Below are 26,222 nucleotides of genomic sequence, written 5' to 3'. Positions count from 1 at the left end.
CCGTTCATCCGTCAAAGTTACTAGACGAAAGAGGGTTGGGGGAGGAGGCTTGTCGTGTTGTCATTATTCGGCTGAACTTCAATACAGTGCTATTACATTCAATTTTGAGTTCACCACACTAGAGAGCGTGAAGTTAAGTACTGAGAAGTTTAGCACTCTATAATTTTAAAGCATTTCGTGTTTCGATTTCTACCAAGTTATACTTAAAGGTAGAAAAAATGAGGAACTCGTTCGACAGCCTCGAAAGAATTTAGATTTAGTAACAGGAATGAACAAATGTGTTGCTGCCCAACATGCCCGGTGTATGTGGAAATTTCGACCGGGCATGTATTTTTGCTGTATTCATTTTCCTGCATTTATAGTTTGCTGCATTCATTTCTCTCTGCACTCACTTTACTGCATTATTTTTCCTAAACCCATTTTGCTGCATTCATTTCACTGCATCCATTTTGCTAAATTCATTTTGTTGCATTCATTTTACTTCATTGCTGCATTCTCTTTCCTGCACTCATTTTACTGCATTCATTTTACTGCATTCATTTTGTCGTACTTATTTTGCTGCATTCTCTTCCCTGCACTCATTTTGCTGCATTCATGTTACTGCAACCATTTTATTGCAAAGGTTTTACTACGTTTCTGTGAAATTTCCCACGCGTGGAATTTCACAGAAAAGCTTTCTTCGACAACCATGACGCAAATGTGTAGTCAACGTATTTCAACATATTTCGCAGTCTTAATATTTTAGCGATTATAAAATCTCATATACCACAAGCGGACTCAAAATGAAATCATATACTGTAACTGGACTGTTCGAAAAAACGAAAAACCACACTTCCAGCGAAATAATATATCCTAATGGTATTCTAGGAAGAAGATAAAATACTTCTTGATTTGCATAAAAACGTAAAAAAATTCATTTTCCAAAAACATTGTTTTTATGGCACTATTATACAGTATGGAAAGTGTCCGAAAGGGATAAAAATTCTGCTATTGATTCTAACAAACTTGTAGAAAATATTTATGACGCATTTCTCTTTCTACAGAAAAATATCCATTGCGAAAATTTTGGGCGTCAGCTGTCACCTATGAATAAAAACTAAAAAAACCGCTATAATTTCTTAAGTAAAGTTAGTTAATAGTTTCAAAACACCATCCACAAAGCATGAAAAGGAACAAAATATGTTTTGTTACCGTAAATGTTTTTGTTTTTATGCTACATACCGATGCAAATTTTGTGCATCGAAATACCGGTTTATATGTTTTTGACTTTGCTGCTAGATTACGTTTCGTTGTTACCAAAAAAGCATAGTAACCAGTATTTTGGATCAAAAAATTTACACCGGTAAGCAGTATAAAATTTTTTTAAATAAAACTAATTTTTTATACCACATCTTTATTTTCATTCTTTACATCCAGCCATGACTTTATTTTGAAAACTATAACAGATAGGTTTGATTTCATTCAATAGGTAACAAACAGCAGTGGTCCCAGCCTGAAGCGGTTTCTCTTAAAGTATTTATAATAGCAAAGTATAAAAATATTAAATACATATATTATAATTCAGAAGGTTAAGAAATTTCGATTCAATATTTTTTTTTTACAGTTTCGAAAATTATTTCCCCCATTTATGACGTTTCGCGAAAATCTCCAATTGATTTTAGTGGTCTATGATGAGAAAAATGTGAACACTGAACTGAACCGTATACAAGGCCCATGCTTTTGGTGCAGCTAATTTAATGCATTGGCTTACGATTCTACACTAGTCCTCTGAAATTTTTTTTCTTACCCGCATTTAAAGCTGTTTTTTCAAAAATTTCCTCCGTTTTGAATTCGAATGTCTCAGTGAATATTGCACTTAGAAACATGTTTTTTTTTGCAACAAGATTCAGGCCAACAACTTTCTAATTGGGTTTTGGGGCACACGGGAACTGTATAAAAAGTTAATTTTTTTCATTTTAATATTTATACAACTCCTTGCAACATGAGTAACATATCTGAGTTCTACACGTTATTTGAAAACTTTTTCTAATTGGAAGTATGCCTCTAGGATCAATGGTTCGCCATTAAATTGCCATACCCTCTGTTTGATACGTACCCTGTATATTAGTGCTACAGAGCCCCCTTCTTTCAACTTTCCGATCTAATGTAGGATGTAATTATCTCGAATATCGACCGTAATTATGTCACGAAATTAAATGAAGCAATGCTGAATGATGGAACTTATGGGAGCATATACACTGAACTCTCTTTTAGAAAATAATTTACCGCTACTAAACCATTCTGATGTTATTTCAAAAACTTCCACACTTACAACATCCAAAGAAAGCACCATAACTGTCATTAATTGTAAATGCATCATTTTAAAGTGAAATATTCACTTAGAAATTTGATTCAAAAATCACTGAAAACGAAGGAAAGAACTGCCTACACTGACCCCCGTCCCCGCAGCTTTATACGATTTCTCTATTACGCGATTGTGAAAAGTTTGTGTTAAAAATTGTTACCTGTAATATTTGGCCCGGACTCTGGTCTTAATCCTAAGAATGAGCTTGCAAATTAGAAATAATTTAAATTACAACATTTATTTGATTTGAGGATGAGATTAGAAATATTATGATGAAATGCTTAAATTTTCAACTACATATTGACAATTTCATTGAAGAAAACTACCTCATCGCCGCTGGAATTTCAATATTTATGAGTAGATATTCGAAATCCTCAAGCATTGTTTCGAAAATGTTTCTGGAAAATGAAGTCCATCAGCTGAATCATGACGGTTTCATTAAAAAACGCATCAGATTATAATTGAAATCAATAACTTTCATCAATAACGTTTCCGAGTCTAGCGAAAAATTACAACTTATTTCAGGCAATATACAGGATACATAGGAAAAAGTATCTTTATCCTGGAATAACGTATAATTCGTAACAAATAATTCGTGTATTGAAACTAGAAATAAGTATCCCAACTGGAAAAAAGTATCCCAAATAGCATGTAGTACCTCAAATCTGTCATTCATATATCAAGGGAATGTATATAGTGGAGAAAATATAAATCATTGTATTTTTATTTGATTAGCCTGTGCTAAGCAACACAATTAGAAAGTTGATGCCCTGTCTCTGCTGAGCAGCTCCGCAACTAAATCCTTGGTCAACAGGGGCAAGCTCGCATTTTGGTGTCCCCTTCAGTAATGTTGAAGGAGAGGTTAAAGGGAGAAAATTTGCGCGCCCTCTCTTATCCAGCGCCCAGGTCACCTGACCCGCCTGCTCCTGGCCCCCTACCCCCAAAAAAACAAAAATGAAATACACGTTTTCACTTGGAAATTTTATTTAGAAATCACTGAAAATGAGAGAAAGAACTGCCTACACTAAAACGGACAAGCTCATTCCATGCTTTTATACTAATCTTTCCATCATTTACAACGATTTTTCGAATTAATATATTTGAGCGAATATTGCACGTATACACATGGAGCGAGGAACACATGTGTAAATTTTTATGTACAAATTTAATTAACAGTGAATCATAAATTATTCTCATCGTTTAATGAACTGAACTAATTAAAAAAATGAGTCGATGAGAAATACATTTCACCGTGTCTCTCAAAACCTCCTGGAGCGTATATGATGCACCCTTAAATTTACCCTCTCGACTGGAATCTACAAGGATGACCTACACACGTCCATTCCTCAAGAGATAAAAAAGAAAGCGGGACTACACACACAAGGAACGCGTAGGGTTCGATTCTTTTTTTTCGTCTTCCTTGTTTTGGCAACCCCTTTTCTCGTTTTGGCTAGTGCTACTTTTAGAAGAGGGATGACGAGGTGGTGGCGCTATTTCCTGACTCGGTGGCGTACTTACTTCTCTCGGAAGTCCTCCATCCTATATTCTACCCAGTGTCAAGGATACTGACCTACATTGACCTACTTCTTTCTCTCGGTCGGCAACAAGCCGGCGTTTCTTTTTCTTTTTTATACCTGATGATGAGAACTAAGAGACTACTAAGTTAACTAGTTTTTAGAGAAACGCCTTTCACGGCCAACAGAACTTTTCTTTTCCTCGGACACTTACTCATTCAAGTATTGAATAAGAAAAGCACAAGAAAACAAAACATTTTCTGTCATGGCATTTGTAAAGTGATCACTTCTAGAACAGTGCTCTATTTTTTTTGTTCTCTTTCTTTTTTCATAATTCGCGGTTGTGATTGATGGGACCAGTTAAATTTCCTCCATTCAAAAAACATTTGGCACCTACTTATAAATAAATCAATGTATTGTACTATGTATATTTATTCCTTGTTTATTTGGTCAATAAAGTTCACTTTTCATTTATAAATTGTGAAAGGAATGGACTAAATATAAGTGAGTGAAAGATTTCTCAGGTGCAATATTGTGTTTTTTTTTATGTTCACATTTATTTTTATTTTTGATTTCTACGGGTTTTTTTTAAATTTTATTACACTTTTTATAATTTTTAATTTTTACATTCAATTTCACATTTTTCAACTTTTTAATTGCATTTTAATTCTCAATTATATATGTTTTCTCTTTCATTTCAATATTACATTTATATTTCCACATGCTCTTTTGCGCTTCTTTTTCTTTCAATCATTTTCTAATTTCCGTCTCTCATTACCTTTCCAATTCTAGTTAATTTTCATCTTTAAAACATTTTTTATTTCCCACTGCTATAATTTTTTTGGGTTTTTTTTTTAAATTTCTTTTTCAAAATTATTCAGTTTTATAAAATATAGTTTTTTTTGCAAAATAATCATAATCTTCTTTATTTTAATTTTTAATCTATACTAAGTCTCCCTATACTTGAATTTCGCACATCATTACAATTATGAACTTAATCTCTTGATACACAAGAAGACTTAATTGATAAATTGATTTTTTTTTTAAAAAAAGTAAAATTTAGACAAATATATCTGTTACTTATGAACTACTGTAAATTGCATTTTTAATAAATCAAGGCTGCAGTAATGATCCTTATGTGTAAGAAGTTGAAATCGAAAATCGTATTCACAGTATTGTATTGTAATCGCGATAAGAGATTTTTTTTTTTCATTTCAACAATTGCATACGGGTAAAAAGTTGCTAAGTATAGGCAATATATTCATCTTCAAAATTATTTTACTTGTCGTAACTAACAAACAGAACAACAAAAAATAAATTTGCCAATTAACGTCGCAAGGAAAAAATGGAAGCAGATTATATTGAATGCATACGGAATCGTAATTACACGAAAAGAGAAGAAACATTTTAGCTTAACCCAGTGTTTCTCCAAGTGTGCGTCGCGGCTCCTTGGTGGCATCTCCAACCTTTGTCAGGGACATCGTGGTGATCTGAAGATATCGATATGTGTGGAAAATTTATAAATTAAAATACCTACTAAACTATTTCGTGAAGCCGCAGATGAAACAGAAGTTGGGCAAAAAAGCCGTGGATGATAAAAGTTTGAGAACCACTGACTTAACCCTTTAACTGGCAAGCATTGGAAGTTTGAGAGGTTATATTAAGCAAATTAGATACCCTGAATGCCATTACATGACAAAAAGAATATGGGATGTTGCAATTCGGGGCATTGTATTAATATGATTTACATAGACCCGAACAGTTTAAAAATGCTATTTAGTGTTTGTCAACTTTTCTATTATTGTTGAAGAATGCACAGCAATATTTCTCTTTCACACGTTATTTCCCTCCAAAACGCAAGGGTCAAAAATCGTTGTTACCCAGTTTGTCAGGAAATAGGCAACCTGTTCCTTTGAGTCATTCTGCTGGTAATTATAGAAACTTCATGAACAGCTCAAAGGAAATATCGAATGTTTAAAAGTTGCTTAGAAGCATCAATGCCGAAACGAGGTCAAAATATTAAATGCATTTACTTGAAAAATATAGGAAAACCATGTGCTTTCGGAAGCAACATTGCCAAATAGAGGGTTAAAAAAAAATGAAATAATGCAATTCCTGAAGAAAATCTATTATTTTTTTTTCGAGCGTAACTTCATAATACTCACAATCATTATTATTGTGATGTTGGAAATATTCAAGTCAAATGATCCATTTTTACGAGAATATTCAGGAACTACCGTGCCGTTGATGTGATTCGAATCGCTACATCGAGTCGTGAAAACAGCGTAATCTGTTCCGTTACCAGCGCGATTTCATCATCATCATTGTTTGCAATGATTTGCGAGATAAATGCTATCATTATTGGATAAAACATCAACGGGGAATCAGTCAATGATTTCTCTTCTTTGAATAAGATAAAATAACTATATAGAAGATATGTATCGCTTCGTTCGTAGAAAATTTTCTATTTTCAGTCTGTTTATATAACATTCAGAATAATATTGCATTGATTATAGAAACTTCTGTGATTGATTTCGTTGAAAATGATTGACTTCAATTTTATTACACGATTTTCTCTTTTGATACCAAATTTTTTAAATAAAGAATTTAGAAGTTTCAAAGTCAGTGTCTTATATTTACTAATCTTCTTTTTAAATAAACTATGGAAATTATAGAAGATATATTTCTCCGTTCTTGGAAAATTTTCTACTTTTAGCCTGTTCAACATGCAAAATGATATCGTACTGGTTATAAAAACTTCAGATATTGATTTCATTCACGTCACAGACTTCACCAATTTTATCATACGATTTTCTTTTGAATATGATTTTTTTAATAAAAAATTAAGTGGTTTAAAAATAGATGTTTGATTTTTATTAATATTCTTTTTTTAATAACCATGAAATTCATTGTCAATTTTGAAATGTTTCAAAAATGTATGTAATTGATATAAGAATAAATTAATTATTAAAAAATTAATTAAAAAAATATGTAATTTATTGATTTCTGAAAGATGTGTCGAGAAGTTTTTTTCCCAAAAACAGCATTATCGGTGTTTAAATATATTTTGCTCTCCAAATATTTCTAGAAATACAGTATTGTTGTTTGAAAAATTTGGTGAGACGTTTTCATTTCAAAATTTTTGTGGAACAATTCCATTTAAAATTTTTTTCAAAATATTTCTGTCTAAAAAACACTGTGGTAAGATAGTTTCATATAAAAATTCTTTCGAAATATTTTTGTTTTTAAACTTAAAAAAAAGCTAAAAAACACGTTTAATTATTTGAAAGTTTTAGTAGAACATTGTTATTTTTGAATTTTTGTAAAATATTGTTATTTTAAAAATTTTGCGTAATATTTTTATTTATGGAATAATTGTGTTTTTTTCAAGTGTTGTTGTTTTTCAACATTTCTGCAAAAGTATTGCTATTTCTGCAAAAGTATTGCAATATTTTTGGAAAAATAATGTAAATGATTTTCTTGAAAAATATTGCGGAGAATTTTTTGCATTTAATAATTATTTCCCTGAAAATTTTTGAAAAGTATCGCTATTTTGAGATTTTTCTCAAAAATCCCCACCTAATATATAATTCAAACATTTCTTCTTTCTATTTTAATAAACGGATCGCTGCTTTAATTGTTTTTAATAAATCCCATTTTCATAACTGAATATTGCTGTCCTGGATATAGAAAACGCCTTTAGAAGTTTAATTGTTCTTCTAATTCTCAAAGATCGATTATATATCAGCGAGCAAAACAATGGTTAGTTATATAATGGTCATTAAAACATAAACACGTGTTCATTCACGAGCCTAACTGACGTATCAGAGTTAATTTTGTGATCTTCCTCGGTCAACCACGTGAGGTGGTTTCTATTTTCAATAACCGTAAACTTCCTCTTTTCGTTTCTAACAGGTGTATGTAGACTCATACCACCGGTTAGGTCAACATCATGATTGTCATTTTAAAACGAGGAAAAACAAAGATTAGGGACATTTTTTATCCAGTTTTTAAGATGCTTTTGGACAATAACTTCACGATAGGGCCATGAATCATGTACTCGTGACGAGAATTCACTATGTACTCGGAAAAACTAAGCTAAAGCCTGATATCGACTTCTTTCTAGCAATGTCCGATAAAGGGAATGCTTTAGGGAGATAAGGTCATTTTATGGGCAATCACAGCTTCGAAAAATGTCGAAATCGTGGAAAAGATATTTTTGGAGTTCACGGAAATGAGTCATTCCTTAGAATTTCATGAGGGGTAAAAGTTAATTTGAAAAAATTCATTATAAGAAATATTGGCCGCAGAATTTTTTTTTCTTCTCGAAACTATTCATAGATTCGTGAACTTGAAAGTTATCATTTCATATCATGATTAACATGAATGCGTATTTTCAACTGACCTGGGAATTTTACGGTACTATTCATGAACTGAAATAATTGCTCAATTATATCTCAATAGAGTGTAAAAATTGTGCTACCATTGAAATGAGCATAGTGCTGTGAAAACCAATGTTTCTCAAACTTTTCCCTTCCCGTGGCCCCTCGGTCTTACCCAGGGCTTCCTTTTCCATCCAAGATCTCGAGTCTTTCTTCACTTATTGAATGTACTTTTTTTTAAACAAATATATAGTGAGTGAAAATTTTATAAATTAGATCTGGACCCCCCGGGATAGAGTTCAATGAGCTTAACTTTTAGAGAGGTGTTTTATGCCTGAATAGGGTCGTCTCGAAATCATGGACTCCCCAACAGATTGATATTCTGGGACTTCCTTTTGTTGGAAATGAAAGCTTACGCTATTTCCGATACTTTTGCTCTTGAAAATAATAGTAACAGAATCCATCGTGTAGGCCCTCTACGAACATGAAGTGTCTCCATGCCATGCCTAGATGGGTCCATGTGTTGAAATGATCCTGGTTTTATATGCAGTTTTTCTGGATTTTGAAATAGTCACTCTTTTTTTTTTCCACCGCATTTCATTTAAAAGTTTTATTTCTTTATATATCTATGGCATCGGATCTAATGGTGCTGTGGTTTCTCGAGCACCCACGGTAATTTCTGACGTTTGTCTGAGCACCCACGGTAATTTCTGACGTTTGTCTGAGCACCCAATGAATATATTTATAAACCAGTTTCCTACGTAAAGATCAAAACACGAGCACCCACAAGTTCTAAACACTTCCGACCCCCCCCCCCCATATGTGGTCCCGGGTTTACGCACTTGTTATGGATCCCCTTCTACATTTTATTTTCACCCGTGAAACTCTAAGAATATCCCAGGAAAGGCGCCATATGTCCCCGGGTTGAGAAACACCGCTTAAAACTAATTTCAATAGAAATACAATTTTTATTAACATTATCAAGACCAAAAACGATTCTAGAAAATCTCTCGAAAACACTCAAATTACAATTCAAGGCTGTACAACAGCACCTCATTCAACCAAAACTTATCTTGAATATTCATCTCTATTAATTAAAGTGAAAAACAAATGTTCATTTCCACACAATAGGGCGCACATCGCAGCTGAGCTCAATAAAAAATCTTGCGCAAGACGTCCTCACGTATGCACCGATTTTGAATGATAAGTTTTTATAAAGATATCTAAAGTTGTTGACTTACCCATCAGGTTGAATTTCGAGAAGTTTTATGACAGTTCTTTGAGTAAGTTCGTTTTACAACCAAAAGCGGGACGGAATTACGTTTGCCTTTGAAAAAAAATATCAACAAGTGCTAACAGCTTCCTTAATTTTTACTAATCACTCTCTTTCATAAAATGTTTCCTCATTCATTCGCAAGTTTGATTCATATTTTTAGTCCAAGCGCATCTGTTTCCCAAAGGTCCATGCCCTCTTATCATTCACGTTAATTAATTCCAGGAGTTGATACATTTCCGGAGTTTCATCATCAATGTAGGATTTGTATGCAATTACTTGATATCACACGTAAACTAACGGGAAATCTCATAATGAAGTAAACAATGAAATATCATTTTGTACCTCCAATATCTAGTATTTTTCCCCGAAAAGCTCAGCGTTTATTCCTACTAAATATTATTCCCTGATACTTTTGTTCAAGTTTGTTTATTTTCCCCATAAATTTCATAAAAAAACTGTTTTCCTAATACCTACTTTAATTTTTTTACACGAAGATAACGATTTAGAACATGAATCGTAACTCTTCAGTTTTTATTTTGGAGTGTTATAAGATAAGACATAATTTAATTAGTCTCATACCTTTTAACATGATGAAAAACTTTGCTCTGATAGAAATACCATTAAAAATACTATTTAACCATTGATTTACTTCAAATATTTTACACATACTTTTGATTATATGTGCTACTCTATTCGAGAATAAAGTTTTACATATCTTTGATATTTAATTACTTGTAAATTTATAAAGAAAATGCATTAAAAACAGCTAGCGCGCATGAAAAAATACGTCATCAATATGTAATTGAACAAAAATAAATTCAAAACATATATAAAGAAAACTTTAGTTCATGAAATGAAGCAAAAGGTTGATACTTCATTGACTCGATCTTATTTAAAATTAAATTTCAAAATATTTTAAAACTCAAATACAAATACGAAGTCGACAGCAGGCAAAATTCCCAATGAGGTATCTGGAAAAAGATACCCGTTGAAAATATGTATGTCGAATATATATATCTAAACTATAATAAAAAATACAGCAACCCAATAAGAGCAACAAAAAAACAATAATTGCGATAAAATATAAGTATACCGCCTGTATAAAATTATGGTTGTCTCATCTAAGTATGGAAAGCTTCTCGATTTATCCCAATATGTTTATCGTATTTCTTTTTAAACGTGTCAATTATGTTACAATTTACTACCTCCGGGGGTAAGCTATTCCATTTATTAACAACCCTATTTAGAGAAAAACTCCTTGCGACACCACAACCCAGAATTTTCCCTTACCAATCGATAGTACTAAACCAGGCATGCACCTCATCCATATTCCTCTGCAGAACTTCTAACGAATTGGTAAATGTTGGAATGTGTGTGTGTGCGTGTAGTGAACCTTCCGTGAAGTTTGTTCCTGTGTAATGTTTGTAATGTGTAGCTTATAGCTGTTATCTGCCATCAATTTTTCTAACTATGCATGAACTGTAAAGATTGAATAGTATACCGTTGCGGGCCTGCTGCTCTCTGCAGCGATACCTTTTATCGGGGAGATCGGCTCACATTTGTGCCTCGAAGTTGGGAACCACAAAAAAAAACCAACTTCAGCCGCCCACCCATCACTGTGGCGACAGTAGGGTTATATATATATATATATTTTATATATAATTACATTTGGGTTGCTTTATTTTTCAAATATATGACATCCATATTTGTTATGGGCATCTTTTTCTCAGCTATTTCGTTGGGCATTTTGCCTGTTGTGGTGTTGTATTTGTATTTGTATTTGAACACGGGTTCTCGTACAAATCTATACTAGTGTCCTCTTGTCGAAGCAGTTGATTGACGATGTATTAATAACTCATGGTCCGTTTCATACATCACATTGAAAATTTTAAACACTCTAATCATATCCCCCCCCCCCCCATCTCCGCTCTTCTAATACAAACATTTTCAAAAAATCAAGTCTCTCTTCCTAGCTTAAGCCCTGTGTGCCATCAAGAGCACGCGTGGCTCTTCTCTTCAATCCCTCGACCAAGTCAATATCCCTCTGTAAGTATGGTCTCCAAAACCTGACTGAGCATACTCCAATCCAGGACGAACTAAGCTCTGGAAAAGTGGGAGGATCACTTTAGGAGAACGCGAAGAGATCTTTTCGAGGATGAAACCGAGCATTCTTTTGGCCACCGCTCAAAAAAAATCATATTTAAAAAAAAATCATTAGGCTGCAATCAAGACTGATATTGTACGCATGCGCGTGGTTGCACTTGTCGTTTCGCGAAGAAAATTCGAAAAAAAAAGCTACATAAAAACCAGAACAGAGTAAAATACATCTAATGGTCAATCTCATTTTAAATTCTATTTCCAAGCGGCATAACGGAAAAAAACAAAGCATAGCCCCTGGCATTTCATGAATATGTAAGTGTACGTTCCGATGAGCGACCATCCAGATGCGTTTCGCTCTAGAATTGTATCTTTGAGGGTGGCAATTATGTATTGTATATTAGATGAAAACTTTGAAAATGTCTTAAAAAATAAAAGTCTCAAAAAGGTCTAAACATGTCCCGGACTTGTGATTATTCAGAAGGAAAAAAAAATTCTCACATCACCAACCATGCATGGTGTAGTGATTATTTTAATTTCTCACAGAGAGGAAAAGAAACACCTGTTTTCTCTCTACATTCATGTCGGCAAACTTGAGTGAATAAAGTTTCTTTTATTCAACACATACAAGATGTCTTGATAGCTACACGTGATTTTTATGTACAGGGTGATTCAGAAAAGATGGGAAAAATGTTAAGAGGTGATAGTACACACCAATACAAACATTTGCCACCAAAGAATGCATGGTCTAACATGAAGCACGTTTCGAAACGGCCGCTCCGCAAACGTTAAAACGGCATTCCTGTTGCAATTTATCTGGAGAAAAAGAACGCCGTGCATGCAAATGTAACCTGGGTAAGAAGAAGAAACTCCAAATCTGCGTCGCAGTGAATAAAGAGAGCGGACTCAGTATTACTAAAGTGCGCCGTTATACCGTACGTTACAGCTGTTGGAACATTTGCATTCGAAACGCTTTAGAGTGTTTCCGTTTAACGTTAGACCATGCATTCTCTGATGACAAATGTTTATATTGGTGGATATTGGTGTGTACTATCACCTCTTAACATTTTCCCCATCTTTTCTGAATCTCCCTGTATATATGTTTTTGCTCAATGTAGTCACGTATGATATGTAATTGAGACTTCCTATTTTCGATGCCACGAACACTTCCATTGACAATATGTCCAATTTGATTTTAAATATTTTAGGGAATTTTTGTGTTAAAAAACCGAAATATTATATCAGATAAATATCAGAAATGTTCCACGAAATATTCCCAAAATTATAATTCATAATGTTTTACATTTTCTGTTAAAAATCTGGAATTATTCACATTCATTTTCATGCCAATACTATGAGTTATCTCAACAATGTATTTTGACAACATATCGTCCCCTTTAAGCCAGAGACATGAATGTGCAAAAATTTCATTTTTCGGGTTTATCAGCTGGTTCGATCATTTGTTTTGTTAACTAAGTTTTTGCCAGAAACACGAATGTGTATCCCTTATTGAAACACATGTTGCAAAACATTTCAGAAAAATAACATTCATAGCTCATGGGTAGAGTAAACATTCAAACGTCATTTCCAATTTTTTTTTCTTCTTTTCAAGAGTTTGTACATTCATGTTTCTGCATAAAGAGGACGATATATACTAATTACGTACAAATACATAAAACACATCTCTATATGTTATATATTCTATAAAATACAAAGAATTAAATTTCCTCTCACGCAAGTCCGATTTTACACCGAAATAAAAAATCATTAATATTGGAATATTATATTAATTATTTAATTTGGAATATTTACAGTAATATATCTTGGAATATTGTGAAATTATCATTCATAACTGAAATACAAAATGAATCATAAATACGAAATGAGAGTAATGTTCAGTTACGTGATATGGTGAAAAAATATTACTTTTTAATCATTATATCTCATTGAATTTATCAAATTAGAAATATTAGCATTCCATTACTGGTCTCATTTCTATCTCCTTAATTTTTGTTTAAAAAACTTGTCATTCTAAGGAGGGCTTTCAGCGTATTTGCATTTGCCGACTATTTAGATTTTCTGTTCCCGTGTACAAATTGTTTAAAATAATGAAACAAAATAGTTAATAAGGCGATAAAATTTTAGCTTCTTTGGATTCATGCATTCTCTAGGTGATATTTTAATATTATAATGTTTCAGATTATTCATGATAGAAAGGCGTGTGAAAAGAGAAGATAATAGAATATCAATATAAATTGAATACAGAAATTCCCCTATATATCCGTTTCACTGCATGTTTTGGATAGTTTCGTTTTCTGGATGGAATTTTTTTTTGTAAACAAGGATTGTTGTAACTCAAAAAATATTACTGATTCATGATAATGTGGAGCATTTTGAGTGGCTTCGACCTAAAATAATTAATTATAATCGCGTACATTTTCACAGGAAAAAGTGCAATTCTTAGAATGTTAATGATTTCCTACATTGAATATTAACGATGTACGAATTCAATCAAGAAAACAATAACTTCAGTAATTACTTATTATTATATTCTACATCTTCGTTCTCTCAGGTATTTTAAGTCATTTTTGAAAATATAAACTACATATATATATACATATTTGTTTTTTGGTTCATTTCCAAGTGCAGTTATTCTATAATCCAAAATTATTCCATTTTTGTTTCTACCATAATTAGAAATGAAGTTATTGTCAAGCTTTTGAAATGAGTTTTAATTATCTTAGTTAAATAATGAAATCTTCCGGAAGATCTATGTTTTTATTTTTATTTTTACTTTAAGGGAAAACTTTATTCACAAGAATTTTTTCAAATATGTATTTCTATGAAACTGCTCCACTAAATGTTAAACACATTTTGCTGTGCAATGAACTTAAAACTAAGCAATATGTTTAAAAAATAAATTTAATTTACATGATTTTGATCTGAGAATATCGAGTATTTTTAACGAAAAAAAAGTTGAAATTTTTCAGATTTGTAATCAAATCTAAAAAACTTTTCAAAGAAATTTGTTTCGGAGAAAAAATTTTCTATAATAGAGTTGGGAATTTTTCTATAATGGGGGAAATTTTCCATAATAGAGTTCTGAATAAATGGAACTGCTTACTCCCGGGGATCGTGAATTCTAACTTAATCGGCGTATAAAAAGAAATACGATAAACATATTGGGCAAATCGAGAAGCTATCCATACTCAGACAAGACAAACCATTATTTTTTTATGGGTAGTGTATTATATTTTATCAAAATTATTATTGCTCTTATTGGATTGCTGTATTTTTGATGTAATTTAGATATCATTTTCAGACCTTGGTGCCACAAATGTTTCGGTAGCTTTTCTCACTACTATTAAACCATACATGTACCTCCTCAACATTCCTCTGCGGAATTTCTAACGAATTGCTGCATGTTGGAATGAGTGTTGCGAACCCAAATGTGTTGCGAATGAATGTTGACGTTTGTTACTGTGTAATGCTTGTTGTATGTAGTGCTGCCATATGCCAGCAAATTTTCTAACCATAAGTGAAGTGCAATGATTGAACCGTTGTACCATTGTAGGAATTTTTACTTCTTCTCTCTCTCTCTCTCTCTCTCACTGTTATTTTTCTAACCTCAAGAAGTTAGGGCCAGATTTAAAGGCATATGTAAGTTTTGATTTGGAAAATCGATTTGGAATTTTGGAGCTTTCACCAGAGGGCAGCACTTGAAGTTAAACCTTTAGGGAGTTTTTAAGATGTCTTTCAGGAGAAATTGCCTCCGGGATAAGTGTGATATTATTGCATAAAATTTAGCAATAAAATTCTGAAAAAATTGTGTGTAAAGATGAATATATCCTGCATCATCGTGGTTTAAAACATTTGAACGAAATGAATTATATTTTTACAAAAAATTTATTTAAAAAATATGAAAAAAATTTAAAAAATTGAAATTTGTTGACATTTATGTTTTTAATGCATTTTTTCAATATCAAACATGCAAAACATTTTGAAAATTCCAAAAAATGAATGCGCCAGTCTGGAAAGAATGTATTGAACTTCCATATATTTATGGGGGTTTTTTTCAGCCACCTCGTTGGGCATTTTGCCTGTTGGGACCCTTGTATTTGTATTAGCAGAAGTATTGAAATATATACTAATTTTACATATATAATCGGCACAATATAATTTTCTTTTTAGAAATAAATATGAAATAGCATTTATATTCCTAATCTTCCACCATATCTAAACCAAAACGACCCACGTTTTATCCAAAAAATGACCTTTTTAACAGAAAACATTCCCCGAAGACAGGCAGTTGTATTTAACCCTTTATTTGGCAATGTTGCACTCAAAATAACATCATGAGTTCCTTATATTTTTCAAGTAAAAGCATTTTATATTTTTAGCTCATTTCGGCATTGATGCTTCTTAGCAACTCCGTGAAGTTTCTGTAATTACCAGTAGAGTGACTCAAATTACACATGCCTCCTATTCCTTGACAAGCGAAGCTAGAACGATTTTTGAGCCTTGCATTTTGGAGGTAAACACCATGTGCGGGAGGGAGACATATTTCCGTGCATTCTTCAACAATGATAGAAAAGTAAGCTGGCAAACAATAAATGACATTTTCATACTATTCAAATCTATGTAAATCACATACATACACTATATTGCCTAAAATGCAACGTCCCAGATTTTTTTAAATATTGACACTAATTTTTTTGTCATAAAATGCCATTCAGGTTAGCTTATTTGCTTGGTATAACCCCTGAAAGTTTTTCTCTCCTAAAATCTCTATGCTTGCCAGTTAAAGGGTTAAATAAATTATTAAAAATTAAATTTAATGTAGAATTTAATAAAAAAAATAATAATTAAATATTTAAAACTTCAAATAAAATTTAGAATTTTTTTCGACTCACTTTCTTCCGGATATAGATGGGGATTCTATATCTTGTGTGGAATGATTTCTCCTCGTTATTTATCCGAATCTAATGATGAAGCAGAGTAATAGTTGTAATAGTATTGGTACCCGGCCAAGCGTACGATCATGCTCTACGTGGATTCCGAAACCCCCGTCAAACACGCGCACGGCGAACGAAATAACTGTGAGTTCCGCGTTGCTGGGCTTCTTCTCTTCTATCTTCTAGCTCTGGCTGTTTCTTTTCTAGACAATTTTTCACGTTCATTGGCGGTTAAGAAAAAAAGGACTCGGGCTAAGAGTTCATATACAAGAATTAAGGAAAAGAAGAAAAAAACAATATAAAAATACGTATAAAAATATATAAGAGTAAGAAATAAAGTAGAGAAAAAGAACCGGTTAGAGTCTAAAACGGGTTTATACGGTTATTGGCGATATTGAAAAAAGCCGCATTGGCGAATTCTCGTCACGTGCGTACTCCAAAAAACTTTCAGTCCGTTATCCCCGTATGCGTATGTATGTACGAAAGCACGTGTCCTTACCTCATTAGAAGAATAATAGCTATTAATTTTTATTTTATTCCATTTTTTTTTCAATGTTAAGGTCAGTATGACCCAATTGGATACTGGAGAGTACGAGGAGAAGAAAGGACGCAAACAGGTCCTCGGACCGCTTTCGCGAAACTTTTTCTAGGATGTGTATCAGCGTTCGTGTGTAACAGATTATTCAGAGAAGACATTGACGAGGTCTTTAACCAAATGAGCTAGACATCAAACTGTCTGTAAATTTCATTTTAACAAGGGACTTTCGTCGTTTATAGGTCGCCGAATCCCTGGATATGCAGTAGAGTATGGACAATGATGGTGGTGGTCATAAGTGGTTGTATTTTCGTTATATTAGTGGTCATAAGTGGTTGGTGGTTACACTATTTTGTGCATGTCATTTGCTATTAAGGTTCTGGGACGATTTCAGTTTATTTCGAACAAGGACTTTGACCATTAAATAAGAATAAATCATCTGGTTATTGGCTCCGGTCGTTAGGGAAATGACAATTTTGGTACCTATTAAAAGACCATAAATATTTAAAATGGGATTTGAATGGTTTTGTGTCGTTTGAAACATTCTAGAGCAGTGTTTCGAAATTGTACTAACAGTAACTTCGACAGCATTGGGGCCAAAGAAACTCTTATTGAAGATGACCACGAAAATTTACAGTTTTAATGAACTTTTAAACTTCATAGAATCCTTAAACACTCATAATATTCCCGAAGGTTTCAAGAATTCGCTAAAGGTAGACAGTTTAAGGCACTCTGTTTCGGAGTACTTTTTTTTTACACAACAAGCATTCATGACTAATAATATATGTTCAGAAATAATTCAAAATGATACCGTAATCAAGCCGCACCTTATATAGAAGCCATTCAAGTATTATGTCAGCGAATGTTTAGCCATTTCTGCCCTTTCCCCTTTGTCGGCAAAAGTAAGCAAAACTCTGACCCCCCCCCCCTTATCAGCAAAATTTCGTCAGCACTGCCCCCACCTCCTAACGCATACTGGTAGGATGAGAAACGTACGTGGGATGGGGGCATAGGAGGCTCGTTCATCCCCCTCCCCCAGGCGAAAAAAAAATTTTAATGTAAAAAACGTTTTCAAAAAAAATTAAAATTTCGGAAGAAAATACCTTTATATGTTATTATAATCGATTTCTGTTAATTTCAATGCTATTTCAAGGGTAAAAACTCAAAATTTCTCTTTAAGAAATTCATTGCGACCCACCCTTCAAACCCACCGTGAACCAAATGTGGCCCTGAATATTTTCTGATGTAGCTTGCCCCCTCCAACCCAATTTTGTAAACATGAACTAAGCGGCACATTTTCAGATCACTGAAGTAGGCCCGTGGCACATTTAAAGATCACTTAAATAACCCGCGACACAGTACTCGAACACTTAAATGATCCGAGGCACATTTAGAGATCCCTTGAGTGACATGTGGCACAATTTTCGATCACTTAAGCGGCCCCCCACACACACACAGTGCGGTTCTACATCACTCAAGTTATCCGCGGAACATTCCCTGATTACTTACTTAAGTCAGCGGTTCTCAACCGGTGCTCCGCGGAACCATTGGGGTTCCGTGTACACCCTCTAGGGGCTCCGCGGCCGGAAAATAAAATAAAAACGGTAAATTTTTTTGAAAAAAAAAAAGGTTATAAATATTTTTAAACAATAAAAATAAATCAGTAAATTTGAAGAATACATAAAAAATTTACCTACACACACACGGAGCTCCACCATAGAAATTATATACCAGAAAGGGCTCCGCGAGTCAAAAAAGGTTGAAAACCGAACCGCTGACTTAAGTGATCCGTGAAATAATTACGGATTACTTGAGTGATGCGTTGCGCAGTTCCGCAGCACTTAAGCGGCCCGGACACATTTCCTGAGCACTTGAAGGATCCGTGAAACATTTAGAGATAGCTGAAGTGGCTCTGTAAGGGATTTATCATTAGGGGAGAATGTTTATTCAGGTGCACACAAACTAGCGAAAGATTTTTCTCGTTTTTGGCGCACCGAGTAAGATGACATTAAGAATATTTCATATTTTCATAAAAGGGTGATTGATGACGTAAGCATAATCCAAATCCCCCCTCCCCCTCTTGTCATCAAAAGTCAGCAAATAGGAACCCCCCCCCCCATCCATGCTGACGTAATACTTGAATGACCCCCATAGCTTTTAAAGAGATATTTTTTAACTCAGGTTAATTTGAATCCCCGTCCCATCCAATAATTTTTTCCCCCCACGGTGATAAAATTTGTAGAGATTCTAATGAAAAAAGTTCAATAAACAAAATACTGAACTCTTTACCTCTAACCTAACTTTACCTCTATACAAATACAAATACAAATACAACGCCACAACAGGCCCAACGAGGTGGCTGAGAAAAAGATGCCCATAAAAATATGGATGTCATATATTTCAAAAATATAACAACCCAATTAAAAATGCAATTAACCTTTGCTTTAACCTTTGCACCTGCTGGAAATCGAAAGAAAGCTACTTCATAAAAACAAATATGGCATTTTACAGAAGGTTTGGGGATTTCTACTGTGAGAATTGAAGGGTTCATTCATAAATGGTTAATTAATAATGGGAATGAAACACGAATAGTCAGTCAAACGCTTAACATTGAGTTTTTATTTCATTTTTTATTTTAAAGTCTTGTGAACCGAACCAAAATTAAGTTGTACAAAAAAATGCAGATTGGAAAAAATACATCATTTCTACGAAAACTGAAAACTCGGATTTTTCCGAAAAACTCATTTTTTCGGATACCAGTTATGCATCCCAAAAGGATTATGTACCAGAACTTGCGATAAGATTTATTATGTATTTACGATTTTTTTTAATATATAACAAATCATATATTAATAGTATTATAATCCCCATGTTTGTTTCAAAATGTTAAAATTAAAATAAAAAAATTAAATTGTGGGGTAAAACCATTTGAAATGAAAAAGTAGCATAAATTAAATTTATTTTCATTAAATTTTAATTTTAAATATATTGTTTTGAATTTTGAATTTTTACGTTTCTTATTATATAGCAAAATAAAAAAACTCTGAATAAAAGATTGACTGAAATAGTAAAAATAATTGTTTTTAATTTTATAAATGACACATAGATGGATAGCACAAACGCATTTAGTCCTGTTCTTCCCAATAAACCATCATATATTTTCGTGCTAATAGACATATACCTATACTTATAAAATTCATTTTCTGTCTGTCTGTGTGCTGTGTGTACGTATGTTCTCTATACAAATCTACAATTTTAGATCGATCGTCGCCAAATTTTGCATATATGTACCAAATGGGACCCGACATGAACGATTGGATGCTTCAAAAGTTCGTCAAAGCAGGGCAAAGGCCCCAAATGAGCGAAGAAACTGTCGGGCAACAATGGTTTCTGGACCTCAACAATCACTATCAGAACGTTTACTTTGGTTACCGTAGTTCCCTAGCAATGCGTTTCAGATGTGTATATGCCTTTACAATGGTTTTAACTTCTTTAATGCTGCCAGTGTATGTATAATAGTTTATATGTTTGTAATGCTTTGCCACTCTTTCAATGCTCCCAGTAATGAGAGCTTTTTGAATAGACGTCAGAATCATAATCAGCATCACTTTAAGGGTCTGGCAAAGGATGATCCCCATAGAAATCAGTGTTAATATTGACGATTCTACTGCAGAAATGCTGAAATTTAATGGGGTTTTCCGCCGCATCAATAATTTCAAAAATTGTATTGAATTTGATTTCTGAAATATTGAGTTCGCTTGGAGCAGTGTTGCTTAACGTTTTTTACCCGTGTGGCCCCCTTTTTGCACCATTATTCTCGTTGCTTCCGTCTTAACCGGGGTCTTCGACCCTCATCCAGAAGTGAGATATTTTCTACGTATTGAATTGATTTTTCAGTAAATTTTGCAAAAAAGAACAAAAAGTTTGTAAATAAGATTAGTTTCCGGACCACTGGATTGGAATTTATTGAACACCCCCCTCTAGTCCGAGTTCCGAGTTCTATTCAGGGCAGTCTCATCATCATGGGGCCCCTAGGCAAAGTAATGTTCTGCTAGTCCTATACTTAGCTGGAAATGACAGCCTATAAACAGTATTTACCATTTATATTCAAAATTTATTGTAGTATATGAAATCTCATGGGGAGGGGGGTCACTTATGGACACGAGATCTCCAGGGCCTGGCCTTTCACAGAAGTGGGACTGACAGAGATGCAGCTTGGGGGTCCGATATGATTCTCATTAATTTATGTTTTTTCACTGTATAAATCTAATACAGAGAGACCAGCGAAAAATCTACCCAGGAGACTTACAAATGACCCCCATCCTTGGGTCCCTGCTGTAAAATGTAGCGGGTCACACACGAGGATTGTAAATGCCTTAAGATGACACTGGTTTTATGGGTGGTTTTATTGGATTCTATAAGTAGTCACAGCCCCTTCCCACTATATATTTCACTTAAAACATGCATGCTCAACCCATGGCCCGTGGGTAAATATGGCCCTCTGAGTCATCTGATGGTGCCAGCGTCCTCAAATTCAACTTTGTAAAAATGAATGAAGCAGCATTTGATTGGTCTGCGGCACATTTACAAATCAATAAATTTAAGGGCTATTCTAGATAATTTAATTGACCAGCGGCACATTTCCAGATCACTTGAGTGGCTCGCAACAAGTTTTCAAACCAATGAAGTGTGGCCTGCACTCTTCAAAGGGTTGAACACCCTTGACTTGAAAAAGCTTTATTACTTCACACCTAAATTTTTCTACTCAGCTTTCTGAGGCTCTCCAAACTACCTGTCATGGCCCCACCACTTCATTTTCTCCCGTGGCCCTCTGAAATGTCCCAGTACCACAAGAATGTGAGTGATTGAGAATCGCTGGTTTAGAGGTATAAGAAGCCCAGAAAATTAAGTATAAAATAATTAGCCGGACCTACTTTTGAGTTGAATATTCATGCAATAATATTGATTTCAACTTTTTATTTATATCTTCTCAAGCATGAAAATTAATGTCTCTGTAACGTCTTTTAATATTCAACTACATAAACTCATAGTTTAGGGTGTTTTAAAATTAATTATGGGCCCGTAAAAAGTATATCGAAGAAATTCCACAGCTTTTTAACTAAGCATTTTTTGAAGCAGAATCATGCAGGTTCATAACTTGAAGTTCAGTGGGGGAAGGGGGGGGAATCGAAATACTTAGCGCCCCTTTAAAAAGGGGAAAAAAAATTCATTTCTACGTTTCTTTAAATCTAGATTTGTTTGTTTCATGAGTCGTGCAGGAAGTCACCGAAGAGGGCCTTTTCAAATTTCAACCTCTAAGGGGGATCATAAGGTGGTTCAAAGGTTATATGGGGCAGTTATGGCTGAGCCGAAACCACTGAAGCTATAAATATGAAATTTAGTCTCAGTATTATATTTTGCAATGTGGATACCAACTAAATTTTGATTTCTGAAAATTCCACCCCCCAGGGGAGGTCATTACGTACGAATGTTATATGGTGGAATCATCGCCGAGTAATTTTCATATTACCAAATTCATGCGAGCGAAGCCACCGGTAACAGCTAGTTGTTGATGTAATTCATTTTTCGATGTTTCGATGATGAAAAATGAAAAAAAAAAACCGTTTACTTAGTTTCACTTTATTTTAGCTAACTGTATGTCTCCAACACAACATTTTCCAATTGGGTATCCGCGGAAATTCAATGGTTTCCCAAGACTTTGCAATAAATTTCATTAGCCATGAGAAAAGCTATTGGGAAGGTGAGTCAATTAGTTTTAGTGATATTTACAGAACTCTAATAGTGTAAGGGTTTCCTCGAACGTAGATATTATCTGCAGGCGCGCTCGGGTGTACGTGTGTGTGCACATTTCTCTGCGGTGAATACCGATAATATAATAAATGCTTGGGCAACACTGATATTTGTTTTATGTTCATATGGAAAGAATGGAAATTATCAAAAGATATTGTTTTTAAAAAGTTTGAAAGAACAACACATTTCAAAAAGGAAACGGTTTTCAGAAATGAAATATTTCTCTATTGAGACTTATTCATCGTTTATTAGTATTTCTTTACCGCAATAAGGAAAGAAAGATCATGAGTTGTTGGTTATATGGTCATTGGAATTGTCGTTTGATTTTAAAAAAAGAATTATTTATAGGTACGTACTGCATTTAAATGAAAATTAGGCAATGTTTTGATTTCACGAGATAAACAATGGAGATATAAGGATAATATTGATTTCTTAAAATTGATATCACATTATTCTTGCGCAGTAAATTATTTTTGCTTAAAAACAAAAAAACAACAACATACAACGAACATGCTTCAACTGGAATATTGTGGTTTGTTGAATAAGTTTCGCAAAAGCATTGTCTTTCGTTAGTTTCGAAAGCGCAAAAGCTCTTTTATAGTTTTGTACCGGTTTTTAGAAAGTTTAATTTCGGAATGAATATCAATTGACTATACAGGGTGTGCATAAGTAACAGGGCATATGGTATTTTACTGGGGAGCTCTTGATTCTAGAGGCATAGTTCCCACATTAGAAAAAGTATCCAAATAACGTGTATTACTCAGACATGCCATTCATGTTGTATAGTTATCAAAATAAAAATGCTAACTTTCTATACGGACACCCTGTGCTCAAGAACCTAATTACAAAGTTGTTTCACTGTCAGTTCTGATGCCAACAAAAGAAATTCCGCGTTTCTAAGTGTAATATTCATTGCGATATTCGAATTCCAAAAAACGGCGGAAAGTTGGAAAAAAAACAGCGTAAAATTCGAGTGAAGCGGGTTGCCCGCATTTAACACTGTTTTTTCCCAACTTTTCTTCGTTTTTCGAATTCAAATATCGCAATGACTATTGCAGGGTGTCCGTGTAAAAAATTAAAATTACAACTTCTTGCAACATGAATGACATATCGGAGTACTACACGTTATTTTAGACACTTTTGCTTGTAGGAAGAATGTCTCTAGCATCATCAGTTCACGAGTAAAATATCATACGCACTTCTGCCTATGCACTAGTAATATGTTGCTGGCAATATAATACAAGATGCCCCATAAATTCGTAAATGGTTTAAAACAGTCGTAAAAATTGGAGGAATTGTTTGGTATATTTTATACGGTTTACCAAAACGTTATTCTCACGAAGGGGGAGGAAATATTTCTTGTGCGGGAAAAATTTGTTTAAATTTTCAACACCTAAAATTAGATCTAGCTGAGAGAGTTACAGCCATCGATGGAGTGCCAACTGCTAGAAAGGGCTAAAAAAAACCGCTATAATAAAATTTGACTTAAAAAACTCCGCCACATGTGTTAGCTGTGTGCGTGAACTGAAAATATGTGCTTCGAAAATTGTTTCTAGGCTGAGACCGAATACTGTACTATTTCAATGAGCATTTAGCTCCTTATTTAAAACGGGTATTATATCACGCTAAACAATTCAAAACGGAGCATGATTACAAGTTTTGTTGGGCTAAAGGAGGTAAGATATTTTTACGTCAATCGGAGGGTTCCGGAGTGTACAGAATAAGTACTATGAAGATTTAAATAATGTCGTTCATTGATAGAGAAATTGATTGTCATGAACCGTACACTCTATGAATGATCTCCGAAATTTTTTATATCCAAAATGTGATTTATCTTGCCCAAAACTGCAATTTAACATACTACATTTTAATATACGTACCCAACGATCAAATTTTGACGAATTAATTATAACTTTCAATACCTGTGTTGAAATATATGGATGTCTTGGTTTTAACTGAAATATATGGGTTTATGAAAATGAAGTTGCATTGTACAATATTCCACAGTGTCGTAATTTCAAAAAAAATTTCAGTGTCGTAATGAAAATACATCTGGAAGGGATTTTGCAAAAAATATCACTAAATTTCAATCAAATGGCCCTTGTAAAATAATGCGAACCGCTGAATACATTATAATTTAGTGATATCTTAAAATTGTTGGTTTTTAGTGCATATAGAACTCTCTGAATGTTTTGTATCTGAAATTAGTCCGATTTTACAAACATTTAAATATCGGAACGTTATTCTCATTGGCGGTATAAATATCGATTTATTGAATGATAATGATAACGTTGTCCTTGAATATCTGGATTTTCCTCTATGGTATCGGTTTCCAATGTTTCATCAATGACATAACCAGATCATATTCTAATCCACAGTGGATCATGTATTGACCGCGTTTTCAACAGAAAGACCAGAAACATAGAACGGGTTAAATCATTTATCTCCCAATCTAGTTTAACTGATCATTATGCAGTTGGTTTAAAAAAAATTAGATTTCATATATTCATATATATTCACAATTCCCCCCCCCCAACAAAATGAGAACGAAATTTATCTCTGTACCAAAATATTACTGTTTACTTAAGCAATTATGAATTTGCATATGTGGGAAGTGATCCCAATATTTCATTTGACTCTTTCTTAAAAAATCTTGAAACTATCTCATTATGAATCATACTATATTTTATAAATGCTTTGATAAGCCGAAAAACAGAAAACAAAATAGTTTGGTTACAAGTGAGGTTTTGGATCTTTGTAAAACTGAAACAAATTCTCTATTTGAAAAAGTAAAAAATTTCCATTTGATGTCTTGGTGGACACAACATCTTTCGTCGGTGCAAGAAAGATTAAGCTCGATGGTTCACACCCCGCCTAATCGAATGTCACGCTTCACACGTCAACTGTTAATGCACATCAACCACTATACACATTATGTTTTTATTGAACGAAACACTTGAAATTAACGGAAAGTATTTTACTAAATATTAAGATTTAAAAAAAAAAAAGAAACGACCTTTTAACAGTAGGTACTAGCCTCCAAGTACTTAGGTTGTCTTCAATATGCTTACCTCTTTACAGTAATAATTATTTTTGTTCTCTGTTGAGTCAATAGAGAGCGCCAGCTTTCTAAACGAAAAGTGAAAATCTTAGTGTGATCAATGTAATTAAATATAATTTTCGTTTTATTTATGTCTGATTTATTCGAGAAGCTTTAGTAATATTCATCTTTCATCAGTTTTCATTGTACAAACTATACTAACGTTGTAAAATGGCAATTGAATTGTTATGGCATAATCAGATATTGT

General features: G+C 33.5%; 1 protein-coding gene across 1 annotated transcript in view; it reads right to left on the bottom strand.

Moving 5' to 3' along the window:
* LOC149084130 (very long chain fatty acid elongase AAEL008004-like) overlaps window positions 1-16,764 on the bottom strand; it is a 54,333-nt gene extending 37,569 nt beyond the window's left edge. Inside the window, exon 1 of the mRNA XM_089234472.1 lies at window positions 16,527-16,764. The gene's annotated coding sequence lies outside the window, so the exon portion shown is untranslated. The remainder of the gene's footprint in view (window positions 1-16,526) is intronic.
* Between the last annotated feature and the right edge of the window lie 9,458 nt (window positions 16,765-26,222).

This window comes from Pholcus phalangioides, unplaced genomic scaffold (assembly GCF_987345545.1).
Source record: "Pholcus phalangioides strain wild (caught in Gottingen) unplaced genomic scaffold, Ppha-v1.0 ptg000008l_1, whole genome shotgun sequence".
Classification (NCBI taxonomy): domain Eukaryota; kingdom Metazoa; phylum Arthropoda; class Arachnida; order Araneae; family Pholcidae; genus Pholcus; species Pholcus phalangioides.
The sequence above is the reverse complement of the archived record's forward strand: the minus strand, read 5'-3'. Positions and strand labels throughout refer to the sequence as shown.